This window comes from Balaenoptera acutorostrata, chromosome 2 (assembly GCF_949987535.1).
Source record: "Balaenoptera acutorostrata chromosome 2, mBalAcu1.1, whole genome shotgun sequence".
NCBI lineage: Eukaryota > Metazoa > Chordata > Mammalia > Artiodactyla > Balaenopteridae > Balaenoptera > Balaenoptera acutorostrata.
The window spans coordinates 39004276-39012261 of NC_080065.1; positions in this window are offsets into that span (position 1 = coordinate 39004276).

Genomic DNA, 7986 nt, shown 5'->3' on the forward strand with positions numbered 1-7986 from the left:
AAAAATCTGGCTTTCAAAAACAAATATAGATCAATGGAACAAGATAGAAATCCCAGAAATAAACCCATGCACCTATGGTCAATCAACCTATGACAAAGGAGGCAAAAATACACAATGGAGAAAAGACAGTCTCTTCAATAAATGGTGCTGGGAAAACTGGACAGCTACATGTAAAAGAATGAAATTAGAACATTCTCTAACAACATACACAAAAATAAACTCAAAATGGACTAAAGACCTAAATGTAAGACCAGATACTATAAAACTCTTAAAGGAAGACATAGGAAGAACACTCTTTGACATAAATCGCAGCAATATCTTTTTGGATCCACCTCCTAGAGTAATGAAAATAAAAACAAAAATAAACAAATGGAACCTAATTAAACTTAAAAGCTTTTGCACAGCAAAGGGAACCATAAACAAAATGAAAAGACAACCCACAGAATGGGAGAATATATTTGCAAACGAAGCGGCCAACAAGGGATTAATCTCCAAAACATACAAACAGCTCATGCAGTTCAATATCAAAAACAAAACAAAACAAAGAAGCAACCCAATCAAAAAATGGACAGATCTAAATAGACATTTCTCCGAAGAAGACATACAGATGGCCAAAAAACACATGAAAAGATGCTCAATATCGCTAATTATTAGAGAAATGCAAATCAAAACTGCATTGAGGCATCACCTCACATTGGTCAGAATGGCCATCATCAAAAAGTCTACAAACAATAAATGCTGGAGAGGGTGTGGAGAAAAAGGAACCTTCCTACACTGTTGGTGGGAATGTAAATTGGTACAGCCACTATGGAGAACAGTATGGAGGTTCCTTAAAAAACTAAAAATAGAACTACCATATGACCCAGCAATCCCACTCCTGGGCATATGTACAGAGACAACCATACTTTGAAAATATACATGCACACCTATGTTCATTGCAACACTGTTTACACTAGCCAAGACATGGAAGCAACCTAAATGTCCATCAACAGATAAATGGATAAAGAAGATGTATATATATATATACACAATGGAATACTACTCAACCATAAAAACGAATGAAATAATGCTATTTGCAACAACATGGATGGACCTAGAGATTATCATACTAAGTGAAGTAAGTCAGAGAAAGACAAATATCATATGATATCACTTATATGTGAAATCTAAAAAAATGATACCAATGAACTTCTTTACAAAACAGAAACAGACTCACAGACTTCAAAAACAAACTTATGATTACCAAAGGGGAAAGCCTGGAGGGGAGGGATAAATTAGGAGTTTGGGATTACCGTATGTACACTACTATACATAAAACTGATATTCAACAAGGACCTACTGTATAGGACAGGGAACAAAAAAAATCTGGCTTTGAAGGGAGGCATCACATTTAGAATGTTTCTTTCTGGTCATCAAATCAGCTATGGCAATGCTCATGGACTTGGCTGTATTCTTTTTTTTTTTAATTAATTAATTTATTTATTTATTTATTTTTGGCTGTGTTGGGTATTCGTTGCTGCGCGCGGGCTTTCTCTAGTTGTGGCGAGCGGGAGCTACTCTTCCATGTGGTGCTTGGGCTTCTCATTGCGGTGGCTTCTCTTGTTGCAGAGCACGGGCTCTAGGTGTGCAGGCTTCAGTAGTTGTGGCGCGCTGGCTTAGTAGTTGTGGCTCGCGGGCTCTAAGAGTGCAGGCTCAGTAGTTGTGTTGCAGGGCTTAGTTGCTCCGCAGCATGTAGGATCTTCCAGGACCAGGGCTCAAACCCGTGTCCCCTGCATCGGCAGGCGGATTCTTAACCACTTCGCCACCAGGGAAGTCCCTTTGCTGTATTCTTGAATGGTCTCTTGACTGCCTTTTTGCTCTCTCATTAAGATGTAAGGACTGAAAACTGTAGCCAGGTTTTCATCTTTTTGTGTGTGGCTCCAATCACAGCATCCGGTACAGGGAAGAACATCAAAATGTGCTTCCCAAGTCTTAGGAATGACTATAACATCACAGTAAAATAAATTCCTAGTCAAGGAAATCTACAATGTATCTACTTATACTTCTCTCAACAGGTTGAAAAGGATGCATTACAGTGCAATACACCATAGATATGATATGCCTAGGAAAAAATCCATTTAGAAGGAAAAAACTCCCCTCAAAAGGCAGTGTTTAACATTTATTCTCATTAAGACTGGAATTGTATCCATGATGATATCGTTAATATGATAATGATAATAATTGGGCAAATAAATTTCTGCCAGGTAATCCTATTTACTTTTATTATTGAATACATTCATGAAAGCTGCCTTGTAATGCCTTCCATTTCAGAGATGACAAAAGGAGGCCTAGAGAGAGGAGATAATCTGCTGAGAGTCACTCATTCAGAGAGGGGTGGAACTGCCCCTCCACCCAAGCAGTCCATTTCTGGGGCTTCTTGCCATGACACTGGTCTGAACACAGTCTAATTCCTTTGAATTGAGCAATTTACCAGGCGAAGACAAAATTAGCAGAGTGAAAGTTCAAGTTTAGAATTGGGTCACCACCCTTGCCCTTCTTTCACTGGAAAATCCGCCTTTGGCATTCTGCCCCCTTCTCCACCACACGCCTCCCTCTCCCGAAAGCATTCTTCTGCTTGGAGACCTGGGTTTCGGTTTCTGTTCCAAGAAAGCAATTTGGAGCTTTCTACACCCCAGTGTCCGCCCAAACATTTTCCCCCTCCAGTGTGCTAATACTTTTCCTTTTCAACCGTAATCTGTATCTTGAAGAGATTTGACCATGAATAATTTTATCCAAGATGATTGGGTTTTGTATTAATATTATCAGGTCTTCTGATGCAATTATCTTGTAGGATTAATGTCACCACCCAAACTCCTCCTATCTCGCCAGGAGGCCGGAAGAGCATAAAAACTCGCGGGCTGGGGGCTTCCGAATCCCAGACACTCGGTATCGCCTGGTGTGAGACCCACGCGATGGCGCAGCCCTTTCCCGGCTGTGAGCGCCGGGGCCCCAGACGCCGCCAGCCCCGAGCTCAGCCGACTCTGCGCCCTGGACGCTCCCTTTCTACCCCGCCCCGTGCGAGCTCTCCTGGGACGGCCCAGACTCCGACTGGGAAATGCTTTCCAGTCCCTGCGGCGGGCTTCTGCGCTGGGACCGTTCGCGAAACGGACACTTTGCTGGAGGCCGAAGCCCTCGCGACGGGACGCAGAGCCACCTGCCCCGGACCAGACGCCCGCGACCCACCCGGACCCAGAGGCGCCCCAGGAGAGGCGACCGCCGCCCCCGCAGCCTCCCTCGGCGGGTGGCGCCGCTTCCCGGACGGACGAGCGGAGCCCGAGAACGCTGACGGCGGGGACCCTATGGAGCGTCGCCCGGCTCCTGCCCCCGGGAGCCGCCGCACGTCCCAAGGCTGGTGGCAGCGGATCCGACGCGCAGTGGCCCGGAAGACCCAGGGCTGCCAGGAGCCCCGAGATTTGCGCTGAGTCCCTCATCTCCGCGGACAAATTATGTTACAGCATCGTCTCTGCCTTTGCTCCACAAGGATGGAAGCCCTTTGTCTTCAGAGTCCTTTCCTCTAATTTCCCTTTCGCTAGTCAGTAAAGATGACGAAAAACGATGTCACAGTCTGTTATTCCTCCCGTGAGTCCCTGGTTTGTCTATTTGGGAAGACGAGGCTCGCAGGCAGCGGTGGCCGCTGCCGGTTCCCGGGGGGGAACCTAGGTCACCCGGCTTTGCTGGGCGCCGGCGGATGCTGGGGTAGCCTGTGCACACGGAGCCGGGGATGGTGGAGCATGGCCTCTCGTGTGACTCCCGGATACACGCTGGGCCTCCAAGAACAGCAGAGGGGCCGCCCGCAGCCCCGAGGACTCCACTCGCCCGGGAAGCGTCCCTCCTCCGTGGCCCTGGCCCTTTTTGGCCCCGAGTCCTTCTCAGGGCCCTCCAGGCATCTGCAGGCGGCTCTGGCGCCGCCTCCACCGCATTCCCCCCACCCCTCCCCGAACTTGCCCAGAAGTTCAGGCTTCCTCAGGCGCTAACCAAATCCCAGCAAGTGTCCCTTACCCCTCCGACCCTCCGAAGCCCCCTTGCCCAGTGCCTGCCAGCGACTGGCCGAGCTGACCCGCTGTGAGATTGCTGGCGTGGAAGCCAAGGGGATAACGACCCTGGACTAGCGGCTGGGGAGACCAGCCACCCTGCCTTGATAGGATGGGCTGAGCGCCCTCGGATTCGGGAGGGGCGTGATCGCTGCAGTCCCCACTCCAACCCAGTGACTTTGCTTAGGTGTGCCTCCCAAGCAGAGAGGCATTTTCTAGTGAATGGAAACGACCAGGAATGGGCCTCTCCTGGGCCTCTCTCCACAGGGACCTTCCTCCCCTCCCATCCCCTTTCTTTAACTCAATCAGCAAAACCACTCAGAAATTTCATAGCGCCTTGCAGAAAGATGCAGTTTTCTCCTTAATCTCGCGAGGCTCCGAGGCAATTTGAAAGGCAAATGAGTGTCTATGCCCACCTATCTGCGCAAGGGTTTCCGAAATCCAATACGGGACAGACTCTATAAAAGGCACACTCAGTACGGGGCTGAATCACTCGCCCCTTTGCTTAGACCCGCTACGCGTCTGGCCTGGGAGGAGGCTGAAGCCATGGAGCCGCACGCGTACTACACCTGGGAAGAGCTGTCCCGGAGGAGGGCGCATCCAGAGCCCCACGTGCCACCGGGCCTCAACCGAGAACAGGCCTGGGCCTGGGCTCTGGATAACTTCCCTGCGCTCAGCTGCCCTTCCTGCCGAAGCCCCCGGTTCTGCGAGGACGCGCACTACTGTGCAGGTGGGCTGCCACGGCGCGCTTGCCCCGGACACGCAGACGGTCCCCAGGTGGAGAGCGGCCACAAACGCTGGCGAGACCCACAAGTCCAGGAGCCAACGGCTAATCCGGGGTGGAGCGGCAGTCCCGTCAAGAAGAGGCCGAAGCCACACACCGCAGGGCACAATCGGGCCTGAACAGCCAGAAGATGCCCGCAGCAGCGGAGGCCGACAGACACGTGGCCAGATGGCCTCCAGGAGCCCAGGACGGTCCCCATCCCCTACCCCGAAGCTGCGGAAACCCTGTGGAGGCTTGAAACCCTGCGGAACTCGGCAAGGATAGGAGTCGCAGCCTTCTGTCCGGCCCACGGCGCCCCTTCAACCCATGCCCTGGCCTGGAGCCTGAGTCACCCCAGTGGAGGCCTCCTTCTGCCTGGCTGGGCTTCTCCCCTGGGCCCCGCCTCGCTCTGGGATGAGCCTGGAGGACTCTGTGGGGCAGACCAGTCCTTATTTGTCCCTCCTTTCCTGGATTACTGACAGCTTTCTCAATTAGAAATCTCTCTTCAGGGAATCCATACTATCTTAAGGAGCTTTCTCTCGTACTCAGAGTCGTCATGCTTCTTATGTATTCCAATTGTGCACAATGATTAAAGCCTGTTTCCTTATTTTCTGCCTGTGGAATTGACTTGGGTGTGTGGAGTCAGGACTGGAAGTGGTACAGGTGGGCCTCTCCTGAAAGGAGAGCTGGGACCCAGGTCAGGGCTCATTAACATCAACGAAATGCAAAGTGAAACCATGACATAACTCCGACTACCTTAGTGACCTATATTAAACTTTTTCATTGTATCCAATGTTGGTAAAGTAGTAACTCCACAACACAGCTTTTGGGAATGAATCTGAAAGGATCTTTGGAAAGGCAATACTGTACGCAGATACACATCAAGCATTTCAATATGTATACTCTTTGGCCCAGAATTCCACTTCTTACAAGCAAGGAATTATACTTTAAAAAACAAATGTGCTTTTCAGTAAAGGATTGGAAGAAAATAAATTATGATATATCTGCAGGAAACCCTCTCCCATTTTAACAACTGCTCCCCACTTCCCCATCCATATGTCTGCAGGAGTAGGCAAGTTAAGGCTTAACCTTTCTGCTAACTGGGTGTTGGTTGATGGTCTAGGTCTTGGCATCTTACCCAAGCCAAGTCAGAAGTCCCTACCATGGAATGTGCAACTGGGACTTAGACTTTGATCTGAATATGTACTCCAGGTGCCAATTTCCCTCCCAATTTCTTGTTATCTTTCTCAAGTCTACGTGTAAAGGGATTTTCTCATGTCTCTTCCTGGATCATTCACACAGCCATTACATCACAGTCCTCACTGTGGTCCACTCCACTATTCCCAGCTCCTGTATAAGAAAACTTTGCATCACTGCTTCTCTCCCCCTGGATGCCAGGACACGGTCACCCTAATAGCACACTGCTTGCTGTCTGTGCACTGGTACGAAAAAAGGGTTACTCTGTTTCAGGATGCGTTTCCTCTACTGCCCATTCTTTAATCCCACCAAGTATCATCACACAAGGTTGAACAGCTGTATCGATTTTTACAGAAGGATGGAGGTAACTGAAGGAAATTACACATCAAGAGAGAGAAAATTAAACTAAATATTGATTTCTTTTTTTTTTTTTTTTTTTTTTTTTTGATTTCTTTTTAAAGTTATCACTACTGAAAGTACCCTATGACTCACTATAGAAAATGAACCTCTTTAGAATGCATCCACTTACAGGGCACAATTACAGTTCAAAATAGAATCAGAATATCTACTGACCTCGCACACTAAAAAGTGCCAACCAGGTTTCCCAGACTCTCCAGATCATACTGCTCCCTTAAATCACGTGGGCCCACAGCTATCACCTACTTGTGTTACTAGGGCTGAAAGACATAACCGGTTCCTCCTTAAGGAGCCTCCATTTTGTTTCACTTCTTTCTCAAAAGCATAAAGATTATCAATAAACAGGCAGTCAATAGGCAAGGCATCCTCGCCCCCAAACTGGAATCTTAACCCCCAAGAAAAGGAACCCACTTTTTGAACCATATACTTAGGATCCCTGGGACTATTTGCCTCACACTAAGACTGTCCCTGACTCTCTCACCAGAAGGCAATCCCTGCCTACAAATGTCCTTGTTAACTCTTCTCACAGATCTATCTATATTCTTTCATGACACCCTTTTCCCTAACAATAGACCAAAACTTATTTTTGGTATAGGTGGGAAAAGAAATGGACTTATTTTATTCTAATGTCCATCTATACATTATTTCACATCCACTTCAATGATTATTTGTGGAATCTATAAAATACTCTTTCTGCCTTCCCTTCTTGAAATCACCTCGTTCCTGTCTTGAGAAAATAGCTACCTGGTAGATATCTTGCTATTTCACGTGCCCAGTATTGAAGAGTTAGTTTGCTTCATGCTGGCTTACAGGGTCAGTGGAACTTTCCCATTCTTGATGCTCAGAAAAGTCATCTATGAATGAAACTTTAAAAAACAGGTAGGATATAGTACTTGACATACCATTTTCTGCAAAAATTGAAAGGGAAAAAATAAAAAAGAATGGGAACTCTTACAGATTAAAAGAGATATTAAGACATCCCAACTACATGTAATAATGGGTAGACATTGTCTGAAATCAGGTGATCCCCAGTTCATTGGTGACTGATATTGACCATCCACAGTCTGACCACATTGCTGGTTCTCACTGTAGTGGCTTCTTGCTATGCATCTATGACACAGGCTAGCTGTCCCTAACCTCTCTGGGGGAAATTACATACGGGTTCAAACAACTCTCTGGGAAGGTTCTACACTACCAGAGCTAAATAGCTCCATGTCTTCAAAGGAATAGTGTTGTCCCTCCCTTAAACCTGGCCAGCAGAGCTTTCTGTCTTTATTAGATTCTCCCAAGTCAGCTGCAAAAATTCCATGTTGCTCCAATAAACCCCTTCAATTTACCACTGCCTGACTAGAGCTTCCAACCCTCTACTTCTTCTGTTGTCCATACTTTCATCCATCTTCATTTCCTTACTTCTCATTTTTTTTCACTTTGATTGTCTTCCTTCTTTTCTCTGTTTCCTTTTTCCTCATATTTATCCTACCATTGTCTTTTTTCCTCACCTCATGCAAAAAGACTGGCTTTGGTGGGAGTCATCTCAAA